Genomic DNA, 24,513 nt, shown 5'->3' with positions numbered 1-24,513 from the left:
TTAATTATCAAAGGAAAAAAATCTATAAATCAACCTGGCACTATGTAAAGTAAATGCTCCCTGAACCATATAAATGTTTCTCCATCCATGGCAGCAGTTATTTAAGGTCCTGCCAAAACATTTCAACCAGATTTAAGTCCAAACTTTGATTAGGACACTTTTTCTTATCCTTTCAAATGACGACTTTATGTTAAGCCTTGGATCATTGCCCTACTGTAAAACCTGATAAGTGGCAAACTTATGGCCAGATATTTTGCCCCAGCATTTTATGGTTAAAAGCTGAATTCAGGGTTTGGTTACAATGTTTACAGCATAAGAAATACAAACAGTAGGTTTTTGTAATATGTAAAGAAAGAAAAAAAGGGAGCTTGTGAGTTGTGATGGTGCAAGTATACTTATTTGGTGTCAGAGCGGTGTGGCTGTCCACTCAGGCGGTGAGGTTTTCATTGTGCTTGGGGTAAGAAACTGCCTGTGGCATCTGGTTTTTGTAAATAACTCTCTGTGGTGCTGACCAGAATCTAAAAGTCTAAACAGTTTGTGTGCAGGGTGTGTGGGGTAGGCAGAGATCTTAGCTGCCCTTTGCTTGACCCTAGGCCTGTACCAGGCCTGGATGGAGGGAAGGTCAACCCATATGATCCTCTCTGCAGACCTGATTGTTAATTGCAGTTTGGACCTGTCCTGGTTCATGGATGAGCCAAACCACATAGTGATGGATGAACACAGGACAGACTGAATGATGGCAATGTAGAAGGTGATCAGTAGCTCCTGTGGAAGGTTGGACTGCTTGTGTTGCCGCAGGAAGTACAATCTCTGACCCTATTCTCCTCCCGAACATAGTCTATTGTCTTGTGTCCGGAAAAAAAGTGGTCCATAGGAACCAGAGGGGACAGTGTTGTTGAGGATGGTGAGGGGAAGCAGTGTGGAGGGTGTTCTCCAGAAGTCCACCGTCATCTCCGCAATCTTGAGCAGGTTATTCCAAAAAAAGTAAAAAAACAAAGCAACTGGACTTGTTTTCCGCTTCCTGGAGAGGAATTGAAACGTCTTCAACTACGGAAAACAAGTCCAGTTGTTTTGTTTTTTTACTTTTTTCGGAATGAGCATGACCTGGATGACTGAGAATCTTCACCAGCTTGAGCAGGTTAAGCTTCAGTTGGTTCTGATTGCACCAGTTGACCAGCCTTCCTGTCTTTATGCAGACTCGTTACTGTCCTAAATCAGATGAATGAACTTCAGGAGATTCACAGACAGGTCCATTGGGGTCCAGGCATTATTTGTATACAGAGAGAAGAGCAGTTAGGAAGGAAAACATCCCTGGGCAATGACGGTGCTGATGGTTCTTGAGTAGGCAGCCCAGGTAGATTGCTTCACCTGTTGCTGCCGGTCAATCAGGAAGCAGGTGATTCAGTGACAGGTGAAGGCCAACACAGCATGCTGGGTGAGATTCTGGTGGAGGATGTGTGGGTTGATTGTATTTAAGGCTGAGGTGAAGTCCAGAAACAGGATTGTGGCATACCTCCCTACGTGGTCAAGGTGGTGCAGAATGAGGTTTAGTCTCAGGATAATTCTAAGTAAATTAAGTAAACTTCATATAGCACCTTTCACATGATACAAACTAAAAAGGGTCTCATAATAAAACACATCAAAACACCACAAAAATAAAAAAAAACATAAAAGAAAAGATAAAATCACTACACATGTAATGTCATACAGTATAAAACTAGTTAAAAGCCAATCTGAATAAATGGGTCTTCAGTTGTTTCTTAAAAGAATCGACAGAGTCAGGACAACACAAAGTAGGGAGACAACGGTTTCCACAATCTTGGTGCCACAATCTCCAAAAGATTAATCCCCTCTGGTCCTAAAATATGTTCTTGGAACATTAATAATATTTGACTGAAGGATCTCAGACAGTGAAAAGGGAAGTCCGACTATAGAAGGTCAGAGATATAGATTGGGGTTTGCCCAAACAGGGCTCTAAAGGTAAAGACAGACATTTTTCAATAGGCTCTAAAATGTACTGGTAACCAATGTAAAGAGATTTAAACAGGAATAGTCTGCTGTTTCTTTTGTGCGTTTTGTTGAAAGTCTTGTAGCAGCGGTCAAGAAACGTGTTTTTCAAACACAAACACAAAGCTGTTTTGGGAGACAAGACAAGAAATAATTAAATAGAATGATAAATTCATCTCTAATTCAGCTTTTCATACTAATATTAAAAGTTTAGAAATATTTATTAGATGAAAGAAACAGTTTCTGAATAATCCAAGAGAAAGGAACTCCACTGACATGAGTCAAAGATGATACCAAGATTTAGAGGTTTGGTTTGACAGAGGAGCTCAATACACCAATGAATTGCTTGATTTCAGTTATCTGGTACTCATGGGAGATAATTAGGGTTTCAGTCTTTTCAGAGTTTATCTGCAAGAAGTTGTCTCACCCACTGTTTGATACTGCTGACAGTTACCCCACACAACAGAATATTGGAGTCTGACATGAACTGGGTATGTTCTTCCAGTGAGGTAGGAGTTAAACCACTGTAGGGCTATACCTGATCAAACTACATTGTGGATCTTGTTAATCAAGCTATTGTAATTAACAGTATCAAAGGTAGATGTAAGATCCACTTACAGTGGATTCTCCTGAGTAAGCTGACATGGAAATGTCTCTAAAATCTTTAAGTAAGGCAAATACTGCTTCCAAAATCCAGGCTGTATCAAAGATCTCATGTTTTTCCATCGAAGAAATTAGCTGTTCTGCCATTACTTTTTCAAGAAGCTTTGACATAAAAGGTATGTTGGAGACAGGCCTGTAATTGTTAGACCATGAAGGATCCAAATTGCATTTGTTTTTAAAAGAAAGGCTCAATGACAGCATGTTTCAAGGAACTTGGAACCACACCTGTTTAAAGGGAAGTATTGTAAATTCTTCAATATAAATGCCAATAACCTTTATTTTATTTATTTTTTAGCAAATTTTCATTTTATCAAGTAAAACCGAGATGGTATCTAGAGTTACTGCTTCAGGTAATCCACTTTCTCAGTCTTTGAATGTGTTTGATCCACAGTTATGACAAATTGATGGCCAAATACTCCAACATTATTGACTTTCATAACAAATTTTCTTTTTTAAAAACGAGCGAGTAAATTGTATCATCTGCTGCGCTGTAAGCAAACTGCCAAGGTTCCATCAGGGAACCTGTGATGTCCTTCAGATGCTTCACCACCAGTCGCTCAAAGGATTTCAAGATCACAGTCATCAGGGCAACAGGTCTGTCCTCAGACCATTACACTTAGAACACCATGTTTGACTGTTGGAATTAAATACTATATTAGAGGAAATAGGATGCACACCCTCCAAAAACCTATGCGTTTGTCTTGTAAATCCACCAAACATTTTTCCCAAGATATTTTTTAAGGAAATTGTCATGATTTTGTTTACCGATGAACTTCAGGACACACACACGGGACTAAAAGTTTGAGAGTCTTTATTGCAAGGTTGATGGTGGAGGTCTGATGAGGAGCTGGTTGCACAGAAACTGCGTGAAGGACCGGAGACAGAGAGTCCACACTTGCTTGGTGTTGCTCGGCTAGTAGGCCTCGTAGCACTCAGGTTAGCAGTTCATAGAAGACACCAGGGCACAGAGCTGAACTTCTCCAGGGCGGCTAGTCAGGTTAGCAGAACTAGAGAGACACCGAGGCTCAGAGCTGAACTTCTCCAGGGCGGCTAGTCAGGTTAGCAGAACTAGAGAGACACCGAGGCTCAGAGCTGAACTTCTCCAGGGCGGCTAGTCAGGTTAGCAGAACTGGAGAGACACCAGGGCACAGAGCAAAGCCTTTCCAGGAACAAACAGTGAACGAACAGTCCTTAGAGTGACTGGCAGGACTAACCTTAACAACATGAGCAAAACAAAGCTTCCAAGGCAAAACGGGGACTGGCATGGAGAGGTGAGGAATGATGACGGCCCAGTGCTGAACTGAAGACAGAGGGAGGTTTAAATAGAGAACTAACAGGTGAAACCAGGGTTTGACTAATTAACCAGCAAATGATAACAGGTGTGACTGACTGCTGAGGAGGTGAGGTGAAAAATTGACAGAAAATAACTGATGACTGAAAACAAATAAAATTAAACCTAACTCAAAAAAGATGAAAAAATGAAAATAACAGAAAAACAAAGCCCAACCCAAACTCAACCATGACACTACCCCCCCCCCTCAAGGCCGGTCTCCGGACGGCCTAACATACCAAAAAACAAAACAAACTACAAGGTGACCGAAACAGGGTGGGAGGAGGGTGGTACGGATGGTGGGCTAGGGTCAAACCAAACAGATCAAAGCAGGGTGGGTGGAGGGTGGTACGGATGGTGGGCCAAAAACAAAAAACTACCCACTCAGGGCGATCTGAAACAAGGAAAAACAAAAGCGGACTAAAGGGGTTACTAACAGCCCCTGGTAGGCCAACAAAGGGCATCTAACCGACGCTGACAGGCGAACATCGCCACAAGGCAAAAACGGGCAGAACAGGCGAACATCGCCACAAGGCAGAACAGGCGAACAACGCCAGAGGGAAGAACAGGCGTACGACAACGCCAGAGGGAAGAACAGGCGTACGACAACGCCAGAGGGAAGAACAGGCGTACGACAACGCCAGAGGGAAGAACAGGCGTACGACAACGCCAGAGGGAAGAACGGGCGTACGACAACGCCAGAGGGAAGAACGGGCGTACGACAACGCCAGAGGGAAGAACGGGCGTACGACAACGCCAGAGGGAAGAACGGGCGTACGACAACGCCAGAGGGAAGAACGGGCGTACGACAACGCCAAAGGGAAGGAACGGGCGTACTTAACGCCAAAGGGAAGGAACGGGCGTACTTAACGCCAAAGGGAAGGAACGGGCGTACTTAACGCCAAAGGGAAGGAACGGGCGTACTTAACGCCAAAGGGAAGGAACGGGCGCACAACAGCGCCAAAGGGAAGGAACGGGCGCACAACAACGCCAAAGAGAAACCCGCCGGGGCGTGAGGTAAACGCCGGGGCTTGGGGAAGAGAACGTCGGAATGTGAGGGAAGCAGGAACATCTAAAACGCCTAGGAACAAGAACGGAGGACGTACTTACACGCCGGGGAACCGAGAACGTCCTAACACGCCGGGGAACCAAGAGTCAGAGGACGTCCTAACACGCCGGGGAACCAAGAGTCAGAGGGCGTCCTAACACGCCGGGGAACCAAGAGTCAGAGGGCGTCCAAATACGCCGGGGAACCGAGAACAAAGGGCGTCCAAACACGCCGGGGAACCGAGAACAAAGGGCGTCCAAACACGCCGGGGAACCGAGAACAAAGGGCGTCCTAACACGCCGAGGATCCAAGGGGTCTAAATTTGAGAAGGCCGAGGAACAAGAAGGCCAAAAACTTAACTAAGCCAAACCGAAGGAGCGTGAAACAGCTCATATCAGGGGTCAGAAGCCTAAGCAAGCGCTAGGAACTAAGGAGCACTGGGAGAGCGCAGGACAAAATAAAGAATTTAAACTAAGAATTAAAAAATAAAGGCAAGACTAGAACAGGGATAGCACCACAAAAGAAAAAAATTAAAGCTAACCCTTGAATCAAAACAAAAACACTAAGCAGAAAACTAAAACGATACCAGAAAATAAAAACTAAACAGAGAAACTAGGACCCGAACTGGTAAATTACTGTAAAAACTAGATAGCTAAAGTAACACAAAACTGAAGCTGAAAAACTAAGGTAAAAAAAACAATACTTAAGCAAAATTAGGAGACTAAGGCTAAACTAGAAATTAAGGCAAAACAAGAAAACTAGAACATGAATAAGTAAACTAACGAGAAAACCAGAGAACTAAGGCTACAAATGAGGAAATAAAGCAAAGCTTGGAAACTAAGGCAAAATCTAGAATCCAAAACGGAGCAGGACAAACAAAAGCAAAAACAGAGACTAAGAATTCTGAGGAAACAAGAACCCCTAAATAACTCTAAAATCCCAAAATCCTAAGTAGAACAAAAACTGAAATTGAGCCCAAAAAATAACAGAAGGCACTGGCCTAAAGGGCTCAGGCAAAAACGGCTGCTAAGCAAAAAAAAGAAAAAGTCTTCGTGGAGGTCGTCCTGGACGAGGCAGGCGGCGGAGCAGCATCGCCCGATTAAATCCTCGAGGAGGGCGGCCCCGACGAGGCAGAGTCAAGCGGCCCGGAGACCGCGGTCGGTGGCTCCGGCCGAACAGGAAAGTCAGAGACGGGCGCCGTGGTGGACGGCCCCGACGAGGAAGAGTCGAGCGGCTCGAAGTCCGCAATCTGCGGCTCCGGCCAAACAGATCAGTCGGAGGCGGCACCAAGCTACAGGTCTCGGCGGAAACCGAGGCCAGATGCGGATCCTCCTGGACCTCCTCACGAGGCTTGGGCGGAGGCAGGTCCTCCTGGACCTCCTCACGGGACTTGGGCGGAGGCAGGTCCTCCTGGACCTCCTCACGGGACTTGGGCGGAGGCAGGTCCTCCTGGACCTCCTCACGGGACTTTGGCGGAGGCTAAGCGGCTCCCTCGGAGGCCTCGGGCTGAGGCTAAGCGGCTCCCTCGGAGGCCTCGGGCTGAGGCTAAGCGGCTCCCTCGGAGGCCTCGGGCTGAGGCAAAGCGGCTCCCTCGGAGGCCTCGGGCTGAGGCAAAGCGGCTCCCTCGGAGGCCTCGGGCTGAGGCAAAGCGGCTCCCTCGGAGGCCTCGGGCTGAGGCAAAGCGGCTCCCTCGGAGGCCTCGGGCTGAGGCAAAGCGGCTCCCTCGGAGGCCTCGGGCTGAGGCAAAGCGGCTCCCTCGGAGGCCTCGGGCTGAGGCGGAACAGCTCCCTCGGAGGCCTCGGCTTGAGGCAAAGCGGCTCCCTCGGAGGCCTCGGCTTGAGGCGGAACAGCTCCCTCGGAGGCCTCGGCTTGAGGCGGAACAGCTCCCTCGGAGGCCTCGGCTTGAGGCGGAACAGCTCCCTCGGAGGCCTCGGCTTGAGGCGGAACAGCTCCCTCGTCGGCCGACGGGTCTGTTTTAGGCAGCTCGAAGCTTTCGGGCGGAGACTGAACCAACTCTTCGGCTACTTCGGGCTGTGACGGGCAACAGGCTTCGGAGAGCGGCGCCGGGCTACAGGCTTCGGAGAGCGGCGCCGGGCTACAGGCTTCGGAGAGCGGCGCCGGGCTACAGGCTTCGGAGGGCGGCGCCGGGCTACAGGCTTCGGAGATCGGCGCCGGGCTACAGGCTTCAGAGAGCGCCGAGGTTGGAGGCGGATCCTCCTCTTGAACCTTGACGGACCCTCCGCGCCGGTGGTTACGCCGTCTTTGCCGGGAGGGGACAGATGAGGAATCTGAGGCAATCTCGGGGGTGGCAGCTGGCCAACAGGGCAGAAGGTCGTCTCGGTCTCCGTAGTAGAACTCCCACAGCTGGCTCTCCTCGATGCGTGGGGGTCTGCTAGGTGGAACGATGTGCCTTACTCGAGGGGCCAGCTGTGAGTCATGGAGATGATGACCGAGACGACGAGAGGCTGAGCGGCTTCCTTTCCCGGGTTCCGGGGTAGCCGTAACAACGCCCACGTAAACCACCTGGGGAGTGGAGTCAGTCCGGACGGGTGGCGCAGGGTCCCGGGCGGAAGCCATCTTGGCATACCTCTCCCTCATCTGGCGTTCGCACATCTCCAAATATGCGAGGATCTCCGGGTCGTCAACTCCAGCAGGTAAGCCCCGCATGGCGCCTGAGTTCACCTTTTGACTGGGCCGTACTGTCATGATTTTGTTTACCGATGAACTTCAGGACACACACACGGGACTAAAAGTTTGAGAGTCTTTATTGCAAGGTTGATGGTGGAGGTCTGATGAGGAGCTGGTTGCACAGAAACTGCGTGAAGGTGATGGCAGGAGCTGACGGACCGGAGACAGAGAGTCCACACTTGCTTGGTGTTGCTCGGCTAGTAGGCCTCGTAGCACTCAGGTTAGCAGTTCATAGAAGACACCAGGGCACAGAGCTGAACTTCTCCAGGGCGGCTAGTCAGGTTAGCAGAACTAGAGAGACACCGAGGCTCAGAGCTGAACTTCTCCAGGGCGGCTAGTCAGGTTAGCAGAACTAGAGAGACACCGAGGCTCAGAGCTGAACTTCTCCAGGGCGGCTAGTCAGGTTAGCAGAACTGGAGAGACACCAGGGCACAGAGCAAAGCCTTTCCAGGAACAAACAGTGAACGAACAGTCCTTAGAGTGACTGGCAGGACTAACCTTAACAACATGAGCAAAACAAAGCTTCCAAGGCAAAACGGGGACTGGCATGGAGAGGTGAGGAATGATGACGGCCCAGTGCTGAACTGAAGACAGAGGGAGGTTTAAATAGAGAACTAACAGGTGAAACCAGGGTTTGACTAATTAACCAGCAAATGATAACAGGTGTGACTGACTGCTGAGGAGGTGAGGTGAAAAATTGACAGAAAATAACTGATGACTGAAAACAAATAAAATTAAACCTAACTCAAAAAAGATGAAAAAATGAAAATAACAGAAAAACAAAGCCCAACCCAAACTCAACCATGACAGAAATGTGAAATGGATTTTGTGTTCTTTTCAGAGCAGTGAAACTCTGGATTCCATTTTTACGCAGTCTTTTTCTTTTTCTAATTTTGGCAGGCTGGTCAATCCCAGGAACGTTTTAACGTCGTTCATGTTCTCTACATTTGCATAAGTTGGCTCTGCTGGGGTTCTTTTAAGTTTGAAAGTATGTTTGTAATATTTTCAAGACTGAAATGTAAGTGACTTTGTTTCTCATCTCTGCTTGAATTTCTTTAGATTGGTGCATAACACATTGCCTTCTGAGCTCTATTAACCTTATGTTGTCAGGCAGGTTCTATTTACAGTAAGTGATTATTGATTTTAGAGGTCTGGCAGTGATCAGGCCAGGGTGTGGTTAGTGAAAATGAGCGAATAAAAGTTAGCGATCACAGTAATTCCAGTCTCAACAAAGGAGGAGAGGGCACAATTACTTTGGGCCCTGTAGTTTTGCATAGCTATTTACTCATAATAAATTAAGTCATACCTCGTTTTGTATTTACCGAGGTAATCAGATATAAAGAAAATGGATAACATTTTGCACAGCTCTGTATTCCTGTCCAGTCTTGACAGTTGACATTTATAGTAAGGAAGACCAAAGACCATGGTAGAAGACCAGTGATACTGGTAGTACACGACTACAGTTTCTATCCCATGCAGGTGTCCTACTGAGAGGTTTTCCTGTCAACATAACCTTTAAGCACCACTTCTGCAGGCTGAAGTTGCAGGGGATGTAAATGTAGCAGTACGGACATCCGTCTCCGACCTCCTCAGGCTTAAAGCTGAGACACTAATGCATCAAGTCCGGATGAGATACGGAAACCCCCAACTGGACCTGGTCTGGAAGGCAGCCAGTCTAGTCTTCCAGAGACTTTGCAATTTTTGAATCCAAAGTCCAGCTACTTCTTGCAGCTTGTTGATTTCAATACTCAAACTTTGTTATTTTTTTTCCATTCATACCTCATTTGGTGAAAGCACTTACAAAACATTAACATCTCCGAACTAGTCACGTTCTGAGCAATATCCCCCCCAAAAGTTTTCAAAACAAAGATATAAAGTGACTGCTTCATAACATGTTATCACTGACAGGAGCATATTGAATTTCACCCCAGAGAGGTGCAAGTTCTTAGTGATTTGATGGTTTAATCTCGGAGTTCAGAAAAGTCCTGTAAATGTTCCTTCCCACAGGCTTAGGGTTTAATGACATAGGTGGGAGGAGAAGCCCACCGGGAAAGCATCAAGAATCACAGCCCACATGTGCAAATCTGTGAAGAAGAAGAAAAAAAAAACTGCTGCTGGAAGTGTAAGGGGATGTCTTGATTTCAGAGTGTAGACGTCCAGGAGGCTCCAGCTTTGTGCCATCAGTGAGAGCAGACCTTCAATAAGGCAGAGGAACTAGCTTCTACTTGTAGCTGTTGGTGAAGCATCATGTCAAAACTGTTATACATATTCGCGTGCGCTTGTTGGTGAGGCTTGAGATGGAGGTCAGTCTGGAAGATGTTTATGTCAGTGACGCTGTGGGTAACCCGCCGCAAATCACATGTGTTTATCGAGTCGAGACAGAAGTGTAATGATTTCACTAAGTGAAATCTTTAAACAATAATCTGAATACCCACACACAAACATATACATTTTCTCAAAGAGGTAAACACACAGACAAAGGAACATAAGCTACAGCGCTGTTCTTTATTATACTCTGTTGCCTTTGCGTCACCATTTAAAAATGTAAATAAAATAAAAAAAGATGAAAGAGGAATGACCTGGAAGAGTTTAATCAAAGTTAGTAAATGTGGACAAAACATTTTTAGATCTCAACACTGTGATGAGTCACAGAGCTGGAAAGGACAAAGACAAAATAAAATGTGCAATTGTGATATTAGAAATCGTCTCTTGTAAGGCCGAGTCGAGAGCATCAAAATCTGTGTCCACTTCAGGCTCAATTCAAAGGTCATAAATGGTCCTAAAAGGCTGAAAGTAAAATATTTGGAAAGGGAGAGGTAGATTTTTTCTTTTTAAACAAAGTTATATGCGCTCCAACAGTTCTGATGGTGTTGGAAAACATATAGGACATTCATTTCTAATCTACTTCTTTAGTTGAAATAAAAGTATATAAATTAGAGCTTTGCAAAATAAAGGAATCACACATTCCTCTTACATTCTTAAGGACTTATTTTAGATATGCAATGACAGAGTTCTAAATTAAAATGTGAGCAGGTTTGAATGGTCAAAAATCTTTAATTTGACGATAAAAAAGTATCCTTAGTTTTGCATTTACGTGTATTTTATGACATTCATGTAATACGGAGGCGCTACAGGGACATAGCTGTACCAAAGTACACTGCGCCATCTGTGTTGTACAGCAGGCATCAGGCGACTCCAAGCCAAACTATAACCAGGGCAACATACAGTATGTTTACTGCACATATGCAACACATAGACAGGAAAGCTGTTCAATCTCAAACAGATGTAAATGCAATCACAGTTGAAAAGCCTCTACAAACTTCCTCGGGCGTGCCTTTTATATCCACACCTTCACAGCTGCAGCTGGTGAAGACAATAAAACCCTCGCACCCAGGGCTTCTTTTGCCACTGGAATAGCAGGGGGGGGGGTATAGAGGAGCGTTAACACACATGTCGAATCTAAACTTTAGTTGCAACACAATTAAGTTCAGACACCACAATTTAAATAAATAGGGAGGTAGAAGACCGTAGACTTGTATGCTCATTGTGGTTTAATTTCAGCTTGCAACACACAGTAAAACCATCATTTGTGTAAGTTTATTTTTTTTCTTCAGTCTGTGATCATGCGGAAACTCTGAGCCTGAAGTTCAACCTTCACTTTTAACACAGCAGTACGTCATAAAATCAAGTGGGTGCAGCCCGTTTAACTTTATTCTATATCATATTCCATGCCGGGCTCTCTCCATAGGAAAATAATATCTTAATGGTTTCTCTTGTCAATAAAGCGTTACTTGACTGTAAAATTCTGTTTTACTTTTCTTTACTTGGCAACTAGCAACAAATTTTAGCAGCTTTCTCCGATACCATCAGAGACATCAGGAGACTTTTGATATGAACTTATATATAGTTCTCACTATTCACTTTTGGTGCTGCCGTCCTAAAACACTCACAGGTGTCCCATTTCCTCCCAGCTGTAGTTAGAGCCTCTCAGCATCCAGCCTGCAGATTAAACATCGAGATTGTTAATCTAGATTGCCTTTTCCAGCACTTTGAATCGTCTTGTTAGTGAAATGTGCTTTATGAATAAACTTGCCTTGCCTTTAAAAAATGTATAAATAATATGACTTGCAGGATCCTAAGTGGACTTTAAAGTTGGAAAAACAAGCCTAGATTTAAGACGAGTGAACTAAAATACTAAAAATAATCTGATAACTTTAAGTAACTCTATTAAAGTGTTTCTTTTGGGTGAGTTTTGCTGGTTCTAGATACATTTAAGAGGCTTGGTGTTAGTACAGATCAAAAGACTCGATAAAGGAAAAATGCAGCTGTAGTTCTAAATCTGTTCAGGTGTTTTTATTCGCCTTTTTTTCTCTACCAAAACACTCCTCTTTCTTACCACTTCCATTACAAACATGTGGCCAAATTAGTTGCTACTTTCCTTATTACGGAGTTATAAACAGTGATTCTTTAGCGTCTCTGATGGCGGACTGCTGACAGAGGTGATTTGAGAGGAACCATACTGAAATGTGTCTCAATATCTTGCACACATATTTTTGTCAAATATGATTGCAACATTTGTTTGCTATTATGAATGGTTTGTTATTTGAGTTTTTTTTTTCATGTCACGTTACACTGTATGTGTAAATAAAAGATTTTTGGAATATTGTTTTTACGATGGGGTCTTTGTTAAAAAAAAAAAAAAAAACAGCTGTCATTAAGACAGAGTGACTGCTTCAGGATAATTGAAAACAGAACACAGCTCTCTGTTAGATATACAAGCCCTTCTCCATGCCCACTGGGTTTTTGCATATCTACATTTTTACCATCCAGGCAGCAGCTTTCAGATGGGGGAAATAGAGAAAAGGGGAGAGGGGGGGGGGAGGAAGAGAGGAGCACATTAATCTTATCCACAAATGGAGATGTTATAACAATGAGAGTACCACACTCACCCTAGGGATTCCAGGCATTTGGACAAAGAGAAGTGGATCTCACACAGACGACGCACACAAAACAGCCGACATACTTCTCTGTATCTGTTCAGCCTCTGAACGTAGCTTTCTTTTCTCCTCTGTGTGTGCCACACTGTGTGAGTTCAACTGTAGCTTTTGGATGCCCCTACTGAAACTCACGGCTTTTACAGCGTAATTGGATGTGACTACATATGAGGCAAATTGAGATTGATTGGGATGCGGGTCGATATCAGTAAGTGACCAGCGGTGCAGCGTTGCACAATGTGCCCGCAGTCTTTTGCCCCCTCTTGCTGCGTGTCCCGCTCTCATTTTGAACCGCAACATCTTAACCCACTCCCGGGTGTGTATGGGCTTATTAGTGGATGATGGGGAAGAACGGAGGTGGAGGGGCAGCAGCCATTACAGGAACCACCTGCTTTCCACCCATCGCATTACTCAGCCCCTCAGCCATCCCATACACTCTATACCAACCTCAATAGCATCCACTTAAAAGCCCCTCTCACTCTCTATAACAGAAATCCAACTTTATGAGATTAAAGTGAGTGAGGTGCAGAGGAGAAGCAGGATGGGGCTGGAGAAGACAGGCGTGTGGTGTCCGGGGGGGAAAGGGAGACGAGCTCGCAGATACACAGTCTGTCTTTTTTCCTGCGCTGAGCGTTGTAATGTCCTCTGATAGGCAGTCGTTTCATCTTCAGTGAAGTTGCAAGCAAGCAGCACAGTGACAAGAAAACGAGGAATACAGAGGGGTGATTCAACAGCTGCAAACAAGAGCTTCATGGGAGATGAGATGGGCCATGCACACACGCCTAAAGACGTGTGATGTCCATCCATGATGCTGTGCAAACGGAACCACCCGAGGGCTTTGGAGCTTTCAAAGGAATGTGAGTGACGAGTGGATTTGTGAAAAAAATCTTTGTATTAAAAAGGGAACACTTGGGAATGTCTTACTATGAAATCGTCACTGGACAAGAGTGTGAGAAGGCTAAAAACTAAAAAGTTGATGACTTAAAAAATAAAATAAAATCCCTTTTGAAGATTGCAAAGTGAACACTTACTGCATTATTCATGTCTGACTAAAGCTGAGGAAATTGACGATGACAGTTTGATCAAAAACAACAGAAAGCAGATACATAAATGTCACATCATCTGTCTGACACAGTATTTAGGAAAACTAAATCTCTACAGTCAGGTGAAGGGGTATGAAGGGTGACATTAAATCAACATAACTCTGTCACATTTTCCCACCAGCCTGACTCACTAAATAGCTCAACCTTCAATCTGTCTGCTATTGTTTACCCTGTACATGAGAACTGTTTAGATATACACATGTGGTTTAACTCAATAATGGATATCAAACAAATGACAGATGTAACAAAAATCCCCATTCCCTCAACACAATTTCTTAGCTAATTTGACATCCAATGCATTTAACCAGATTATTTTGGTCCATGAAAGGCACAGGGCTTCTGTGTCTAGTTACTGCCATTAACTGAGCCATTCCGGACATTAATTGTTGTGTATTCTCTATCTTTTTCTTTCCCATAGAAAGTGTTCTTTGCTCAGTGTTTGTGTGTTTAGCTGTCCTTCATGAACAAAATCAAAGATTGAGCTATTAATGTTGAGTGTACTCTTTGTTATTCGCTACCTCAGAAAATACTATTGTTTTACTGGCTTGTCCCTTTCCTGGAAGATGGCATTGCTAAAGCTGTAGCCCCCTTTAACTTTGCATATTTTTTGCATTTCTATTGAAAGTATTCCTGGCTAAGGGGCTTTGTTATGGGCGTAACGGATGCAGGGCACATGTCCCCCACACTTCCTTTATCTGTGCTCTCTGTCCCCCACGCCTTTTTCAGCGGTTCCAACCTATTTATCTGTTATCAACATGCAGTCACGTGTTTTTCTGGTGCACCATGAGCATTTACATGCTAACGCTGGCATCCGTTGAATCACCAACCACCTGCACGGTGTGAATCAGAATCAGCTTTATTTGCCGGATAGGTGTACACATACGAGGAATTTGACCCTGGATTGTACAATGCTCATGACACAATATTGCAGTAATTAAAAAGCAAACACTGTCTGCAGTTTAGAAAACACATATGAACACATTATAAGAAAGTCGAGACAATAATGCAATGGTGCAAAGGATAAAGGATGCAGGAGTAAATATTACTTCCATTGTTGCTATTGTTACGTACATGACGAAGGTGGAAGGTATGTACAGGTGCACATACTCATACAAACATAAATGTTCACAGTATGATGTGTAAAGAGAATGGAAATGCTGGAATACATTAGTATTATATGTGGTTTCATGTCCATGAGGTACGTGGCTCTGGTTTACATCATATACAATATGACAATATGAACTGTATGAACAGCACTGAAATAGAGAAGACTGGATAAATGATTGATATATAACTAGTAAATGGTAATCAATAAACAGGTGGTTGAATAGAGGTAGAGTTACTGGGTTACTGCACAGGATTTTGTTATTTTAAAATTTTTTTTAAAGGTCAGCTGTTCTTTAAAGTGATGGTTTGTGGAAAGAAACTGTTCCATGGTCTGTTGGGTGTGGCGTACAGTACTCTGTAGCGTCTACCGATGGGGGAAAGTTGTAACATGTGACCGGAATGAGATGGACCTGCAGTGATATTTCTTACTTTTCCCTAATTTTGCAAATGCACAGGTCCTGAATGGAGGGCAGGTTGGAATCAATGTTTTTTCTGCAGTCCTGACTGTTTGTTGCAGTCTAGCGCTGTCTTTTTTGGAGGCAGAACTAACCCAATGGAAAAGCAGAGGACAGACTGGATGATGGCTGGTTAAAAGTGGATAAGTAGTTCCTTAGAAAGGTTGAGCTGCAACAGGAAGTACATCCTCTGCTGGGCTTTCTTGATGACGGTAAGAGTGTTAGGTTTCTCGGATCCTCTATATCCCAGGATATAAAGTGGAATCCAAAGAGTTTCCACAGAAGTGTGTATCGGAATCATATTCAGCAAACAAAACCAGAGCCAGAAGTCCCCCAAAGTTGATCCCCTGGTGCTGTACTGTGGCTGTTAGCGATTATGTGGTTCTTTAGTCACTAAGGAGAAGTGTGAAAGGATGATAAATCACTCAACAGACCTCTGGCAAATTTGTCCCCCTGACTTATGAGATGATGGTTATGCCATCATCTGGATTTTGTCCTTTTTTTTTGTTTCTGGACAGACTCACTAACTGATCTTTTGGTGTCAGTTTTCTGTACTCTCCCTTTTTCTCATGATCTGGCCTGACTTGTCTTCATCCTGCTACTCCTCCCATGCTCCGATCTAATTAAGCCTTATAGACCACACCTGGGAGCCTGCTTTTCTGCTGCTCAGGAATGTCATTCCACACAGCTGTTTCCTGCTTTTTTAAACTTACTGTAGACAGCAGATCAGTGCCAGATTATTGGAAGCCTACAGGGAGAAGACGTCCAGTGTTTTTTGTGCCTCTTTATCACGTTTTTCACCACAAACACATTTTCTGGTTCTGCCTCTCTTGCTTAGCCCTCGTCAGACATCTCCATGAGCTTCTGATTTACGGATCATAACCTGGTGTTTTACAATTAGGATTGGTTGATTATTAATCAAAATAGTCACCATTCCCATGTCATTTGTGACAGATGACCACATCCTGAATTATTTCTCCTGAAATGGTTATTTTAACTTGGGCTTGCTCATTTAAGCTGTCTTAATTAAACTGAATTTAAGAAAATAGAATTGACCGAATCTTTGTTGCTAATGATAGCTATGAAATTAAATATGCTTCAAAGTTTGGTTTAATCAATTCAGTGGAGCCAAATCACCTAAAACATGATAGGAAGTAATGGATCTACTTGGTGTGAGATTGGATGAAAGCATGATGTCAATTCTTTCATGTAATCAGCCTAGCTGAAACACAAACAAGTACATTCACACAATGTTTGCCAGGTTAGGTGAGAATATGTAAGAAAGTGTTTGCCTACCTAAGGGTGGTTCAAGATGTGGCGGGGGAGTTTGAAGTCAAACTCAAAAATTTCTAGACTTTTCATTCACAAAAGATTACAAAACACCCTACATTTTTCTTTAAAGGGGCTTAGTCATGTACTATGACTTTACACATTTCTTACTCTGGTTGCATTTAAAGGTTTTCCGATTAAAATATGGCTATTATTAGATTTTTCTGTTTTAGACACTTTGTTTTTGCTGTATTTGTTAGTAAAAGCACTTTTGTGTATTTTTACAAGACCATGTGACTAGAAGTATGATATCCATGTGCAGACTGAGTAAACAAAGAGAAGCAAAGGAGCCAAGAAAGTCAGCAACATCCAGCAGAATGTTACTTAAGAAAGAGATTAAGTAAGCCTAACCCTACAGATCAAGTTGGTCTTCAACCATATCAAGATGTCACTTTACTGCTAGGTATTACAGGATGGTCTACTGGGTGTTACAGTAGCTGCGTCAATTCTTACCATCTTGCTTTCTGATAGTTCCGCAGTACCGCTGGCACATGGCACTAAAATATTTATGTTTGCTGATCGTGCCCGGTGCAAAGTTCTTTTCAGGCTCAAAAGGGACAAAGTGATAACATCTCCAACTCCTTCACAGTAAATAAATGCAATGCCCTTCAGTCATTTTTCCAAAACCAAATAGACACCATTTACAGTAATCTGACTACTACTACCATCCCCCCTATGTGATTCCCTACTTTTCAGTTTCAGCCTCTATCTCAGTTCTCTGCTGTGACCCCTTTCCTCAGATTCTGGTCATCTCAGTGTTCTCCTCCTCTTAGAACTCACTGTAGCTTTCAGCACCATCAACCACAACGTTATTCTCCCTCGCTTAGAATCCTCCCTCCACATCATCATCAACATCCTCTCTTGGTTACAGTCATATCTCTCAAACAGGCAACAATTCATCAGCATTAATAACTGCACCTCTTCCACTGCACTTCTCTCACAAGGTGTCCCCCAGGGTTTGGTGCTTCCCCCTCTACTCTACATCCGGTACATACTACCCCTCGGTTCCATCATCCATAGCCATGGTCTTCACTTCTGCTATACTGATGATATACAACTCTACATCTCCACCAAATCCATTACAACTGGAACTCACTCCAGCCTGGCCAGTTGTGTCACTGAGATAAAATCATGGATAGACTCAAACTTCCTCAAACTCAACTGCGACAAGTCAGACATGATCATCATTGGTCCCAAATCTCTTACCAAAACCACCAACAACTTCAGTCTCACACTTGACAATACCACTTTGTCCCCTTCCAATCACATCGGCAACCATGGGTCCCTGAGCAAGACCCTTAGCCACAGATTGCTCCCTGGTCGCCACTCAGTGTAGGTAGCCCACAGCTCCCTAAAAGATGTGTTAAATGCAGAGACAAAATTTGCCAAAAACCAGCCTCATAGGGTTTCCTCCTCCAGGTTGACTTTCGGATAAACACTTAACAGTCAGAGTGCCCATACTGATGCAATGTGTACTTGCATCAATCCAACCACCCTCTTCTCTACATATATACATATTTACAAAAATATTTTTATTTTCCTTTTAATAACTATACTGCCACATTTGGTTCACTTTATACGGACCAGAGTTTATTTCCCTCATTGGTCCGGACCATTTGTGAAGGCATAAATACAATCATGCAAACCTTGGTCTGGACCAAACAACCAGACTTGACCCTGGGGTTCCACTGAATGTAGAAGTGGTGCGGGAGGGCCTTGATGCAGGAGCACCATGGCACCCTATTCTACCAGGAGTGTTTCAGAGTGCCGATTGGAAAAGGATCACTTGAGGATTGCGCCATTGCACAATAGTAGTGTACTTGTAGGGTTTAAATCAAATTAAAATTGTTGTCCATGGTGTCAAGTATCAAGTAAGATCCTCTGGTGGCTTGGTGCTGGAGCCGCAGGTAATGACATATTGATGTTTCAGAGTAAATGTAGTCTTTTACTTGTAAACTTGACCAGATCCACTTTTCTTTACATCAACTGACTTCCTGTCTGAACGATCTGCTCTTCTCCAGATTGATGTGGGGTCAGTGCGGTGACACTTCAGAAATACATTGCGGTGCACCGGGTTGAACCGCTCTGACTGACTAGAGTTTCTGCGATCAGCTGCGAAGAATTCAGCGGGGCCGCACCAAGCACTTCCACATTCAGTGGAATGCGTGGTAAGGTAAGACTAACTTTTTGAGGTGGTCTTGGTCTGCTTCCAAATAGACTCTAGCATGGTTCGCTTATAGTGTTAATGCAAAACAACCTCAAGCCGACCCATCTAAAGAAGACGTATGTCTCTTTGGACTCGACAAGCCACCATGAACGTAGTAAAAAAATCATACCTGATCCATCCACTGTTACTGCCAGCATGCTGTGAGACTTATTCAGCTTGCAGGATGCATTCTCTGGTGCCATTCCAAAAATGAGAAATAAATGTCTCAATATCTGTGTTGAATCAGCTGTTCTTGACTTTCACAATGATTTAGCAGCTATAGTAACACAAATATGCAAAACAGAGATGCTGCATGCAGTATTTCCATAATAGTTTTCCTTCATTTCCAGGTCTGTGCTACATCCCGCCCAAGTCATTTCAATCCAATGGGAGCAACAATCATCACAAGCAAGGCTTTGTTACAATTTATAGTTCATTTGGATAGAGTACAATGCGAAAGCAAAACCATACCAAATGTAAAAAAATAAAGTCTGCTTTCGGTCTGGACCAAACAAGCAGACCAAAAGATTTTCCTGGTGTGAATACACCCATAAAATGTTTTACTTGAGAGAGAAAAGGGAACCGATGTCAAACATATTGTTTGTGTGCACAAACTTGCCAATTAACGCTGATTCTGGTATCCCTCCTTTCATTGGTTACCATTTTGACTCATAGAGCTGGAATTGTATTTCTTTGCATGTACAGATCTACTTCAATATAAATTCTGGAAAAATGAGCTCAGCCACTGATGTCAGATATTAAACAGTCAGCTTATCATAGAGTTTTACTTGACTCCTTTTCACCACTGACCATGGGACCACATGCTGAGGATGTGAGGGTCAACAATAGCATTAGAGTCCAGTGATAAAACAGCCTTATTTTTACATCTACCAAGGCCGGCTGTGATGGACAGTGCCAAGGTGCAGGAAAGTGCCAGCGCCACACTGTGATGAATGGGTCCTGCGGTGCGTCGTGACTCACTCTGCCTCAGGCGGGCACTGTGCCCACCCCCTCTTCTCCACTCTTGGATGGTTCTGTTCCTTCTCTCCTGCAGCAGATGAGTCAGAGAGGCTGATACAGTATGGGATGGAAACAAGGAGCAAGAAGAGGGAATTAATAAATTAAAAAAAAAAACAAAGAGCTCGCCATCAGCTCTCCTCTCTTGCCCTAAACCCCTGCAGCACACAATGATGGCACACTTAATTTAATTTAGGATTTTTAATCTAAGAAAATGGAGCTTCTGTTATTTGTGTTTTCTCTTCTAGGTAGCCAAGGTTTTTAGCTTTTGGGACTTCAGATTGGTTTAAGGACTTCCTGCAGTGTCAGCCATTAAGGGCTCGATTTATAGTCAAATAGGAAGGGGAGGGAGCGCACAAGCTCATCTTTTATCCAAGAAAATGGGCTAAGTGTGTGTCACAAACTGTGCTAAATGTTACTAGAAAATGGAGCACAGTGATTGTAATGCCTAACACCTGACAGCTACTCAAACTACACCACTATCTACGAAATTATTAATATTCCATTGCCCTACACATATGGCACACGTCCTCATGGCTCACACACACATCAAAAGGAGGTTGTGGCGTATTTCATGACTTCCAAGTCTTTGTTTTGTCTGTCACTCCCTGAACCACTGTTGTATTTTGGCAAAGGAATTTCTAATTTCACCGGTGTTGACTGAATGACAGTGTTGTCCTCTCAGTGACACCCCAAGGATCTGCCAAGAGCAGCAGAGCTCATCTGATACTAATAATATCCACCATTGTTACAGATGATACTTATCAGTGACAGCAGTGGAATCCACAGGTGATTATATTTACATTAAGCAATCACCAAAACCAGAATGTGGAAATATATATATTTAGAAATACAATGACTATGAAAAAGTGGAGCTGCAAACAATGTAATTAAAGCAACTACTATTAGGGTGATTTTCCATCTATAAGCCATCATCTTTAAACCATCACTTAAACATCAGTAGCATTATGCTTGTACTAAATATTTTATATATAATCTAATGGACTCACCCCTTACCTTAATAGACCCTTTATCCTTAATTCCATAACCCTAACCCTTTAAAATCCTTTTAAACATCTTATGTTTATCATCTCAGTGTTTACATTCTTAATGCAGTGATATTTTAATTCTCAACCATCACAAGAAACAGTCAAAACACTGCAGGCAAAGGCTGAACAACAAAGTAACTTTTTACCATCATAACAAGATTTATTTATTTTTTTTTTAAATCTGTGCAAGTCGATCTGATGATCTAACATGAAAAAAAGAAGCTATGTGAAGAAATGAAATTTGTTGTCAGAAAGAAGAAAGAAAGAAATGGAAAAATGGCCAGTGACTATTTAACATTTAGGCGTTAGACTTGCAGAAATGGTGCTTCTTGGATCTAGATGTGAAAAAAAACAGATGGACAAGTACCTCAGACTTGGCACGGGCAAAGGGATATCAACGGAAATTCAAGTTTCTATCACAGCCAAGACATCTGTAAAGGACGTTGTGTAATTACAGCTTCTGCAAATAGCAACCAAGGAATTAACTTCTGCATGTTCACTGACACAAAACTGAGTAATTTCTAAATCAATAAATACAATTAGCTGAGGGGCCTTAGAAACACAAACGATTGCGAAGACAACCCGATATTTAAGCCGGACATAGAGGTAGTGTATTTTAATAGATGTATTTCATAGAATGTGGAAAGGAAGGCTGGGATGGATGGTAGTAGCTGTGGATGAATGAGGCAGGCTGACCAGGTAAAGATGGCAGAGACAGACTTATCCAGATGTGTCCCCAGCGTGGGCAGAGTGAGACACAGAATCCTCGGGAACGACCTGAACCAGGCGGTGCACACAAGCTCTAGTTAAGGTAACTAGTGAAGGCAGGGCAACAACAGGTCCACAGGCTTATAGGCTTCGGCCTATAGCAGCATAGCAGCTATTTTTCTTACTCTGCTGAGTTCTCCTACTGTTCTCCAATTTGCATTTTTTTTTGTTATTTCAACTTTTAACTTTTTGTTCTCTCTGTAATTTTTCTCTTCATAGAAGGTACACCTGGTCTGGTGTTCTGTTAACTGTCACATCATCCAGGGGAGGCAGATCATCCACTATTACCATATAACATAGAAAGGATTCCTGGATCAATATGTGAGCTTCTGTGCTTTCTGTGTCTCTGTTCTGTCTTATCTAACCCCTAGTGGGTCGAGGCAGATGACCGTTCACACTGAGCCTGGTTCTGGTTCTGCTGGAGGTTTTCCTTTCTGTTAACAACAAAACCTAAAATACTCAAATTAACCAAACCTTAACTGGATAATGCTACAGTGAGTAGAGATTCATTAAAATACAGTTTTAGATTTATGTAACCATTATTCTGATTGTTAAAGTGAAATAAATGTAATTATTTTGAATGCCTTTTTGGCATTATGAGCACCTTGTAACTAGACAAACATAAAATAGCAATATATGCACGACACAGACCTGGAAAGGCATATTGTACTGTAACTGCAGATTCTTTGAACATAGGGTGTGATTTCTGAAGCTTTAAATAAAAACACGTTTTATTATATGTCCAAAAAATAAAGTGAACATCTCGTCTCATCTTGTTCTTGTTGACCATCGTGTATTGTCACGTCTTGTACGTCGGTTATTTTCATTACACCCCTGGTTTTGAGCAACATGTCCTTTTAAACATATTTTAAAGAAATTTGGACTCTTGTTTAAAATTATTTTCAAACCAGTACTTAATTTTGACAGAAAACTGTTTTGTGTATTATCTACTTAGTTTGCCTTTAAAGCATAGGAGTAGATGGATCAAATGATAAATGAGACATTCCCAAGTTCTTATATTGCGTCATCACTCAATATGTATTCAAGTCAAGATTTGCATATATTAGCTGTAGATATATAATATGTTTAGTCCTGACACTTCTTCATTTCTCCCCCATTTATCTACTTGGCTCATTTTTAAGTACACAGTACAATACAATAGCTAGACATAAAGAGAATGGAAATGAAGCTGATGATAGCTGTGCTCCTACATTCATATAAATAATAATGAACCCTAAAATGCAGAGGCATGTAATGAACACTATTGTATGATCTGCACAGGTACTATGCAGTCATTTATCAAGTCACACTATGCAAGTCTAGCCAGGTATTAGCCTTCTTTTAGTATTAATCAAGTCCTAACCTTTTTGTTAAATAAAATGTTCATTTTAATAATCCAGTAGATTTACCAGCCTCCAGTTCTCTCACTTCCAGCCCATAGGTCATTTAGTCACCACAAGAGCAGTAGAAGGTCTCAGTGAAGCTGACAACCAGACATGGGTAACGTTCTGCTTGTAAAATAAAGTCCAGGCAAGTCTCGCCAACGATGCAGTAATGAGCAATCCATTACCACTGGTCGGCTCATTAGAGTAGAGCTGACTGTCATGCACCTGAGCTTTCATCTGGCTGTTTGTTTGGAGTAAAGTCCGCGACAGGGGAGCTGGGTGTTGCTGCACAGTGAGCAACGACTGTGTGTGTGTGTTCCTGCTCGCATGTGCTCAACCGGTGGAGTGAATTACCCCATGACCAATGAGGAGAATGACAAAGTGTGAGTCTCACTCAGAGTGTGTGTTTATTTTCCAAACTGTTTGATCCATCACATTTAACTGAAACCTGTAAACCATGCACCCCCTTCACCCTCCATCAAGCAAAAAAATAAACCTTGAGAAATGCGAAAATCTTTCCACTTCCTCCCGGGGCCTTCACATCACCCACTGACCCGTGTCGAAGCGAACCGGGTCCAATTCGAACCTCTTCCTCCCCTCACAGCAGCGACCAATCCACATGCTCTAAATCACGGGGGCCGGGTCTTGACAGCGTGCGATGGTGCTGAAAACATCTTTCCCAGCTTGTGATTGTGATGGATCATCCAAAGCATAAATCATGGGACGAAGTTGAACAGAGATAAAATGGAGGCACAATTTAAGAAAAGAAAAATCTAATTACAACGTTCTGCTATTTTTGCTTTTATCTATCACAGGTATATGTCTCAAATCATTTAACCGATTTAATATCTGGCAAAGATAAGATCCAAATGTTAGATTTAACTGTACACTGTTTGAGTTCTCCAAAGTACTTTCTCCGTAAAAGTGGTCTTCTCTATTTTATACTTCTTTAGTAATAAAATGACTCTTGAAACAGAAACTAAACTTTAACATATTCAGTATAAGGAATCAGAAGAAGGGTAGAGCTTCAGTACTGGACTCTCCTATGTTAAACAATGCAGGCAGGATAAAATCCAGAAGTGAGTGCCAAACCTCTCGCTTACGTCAGCATATGCAGATCTGGAAGGACCTGCTCCAGGGTTGGTGGATCCTTCCCATGTTGTCTTTGGGATGTTTGTCACTGTTAGACTGTGAAATAGCCCCGCTTCACACCCCAAGATAACTGTCCATTTGTTTATGCACGCCACATTTGTGAAGTCCTCGGCGTCCGTGAGTTATCTGATGTCTCCCTGTTAACCGCTTTCTTCAGCCTCTGTGATCCCATGATCCTTAAAATAAATAAATACAAGAAGCAGTTTTTTTTT

Source organism: Fundulus heteroclitus, chromosome 16 (genome assembly GCF_011125445.2).
Source record: "Fundulus heteroclitus isolate FHET01 chromosome 16, MU-UCD_Fhet_4.1, whole genome shotgun sequence".
In the NCBI taxonomy this organism is placed as follows: domain Eukaryota; kingdom Metazoa; phylum Chordata; class Actinopteri; order Cyprinodontiformes; family Fundulidae; genus Fundulus; species Fundulus heteroclitus.
The sequence above is the reverse complement of the archived record's forward strand: the minus strand, read 5'-3'. Positions refer to the sequence as shown.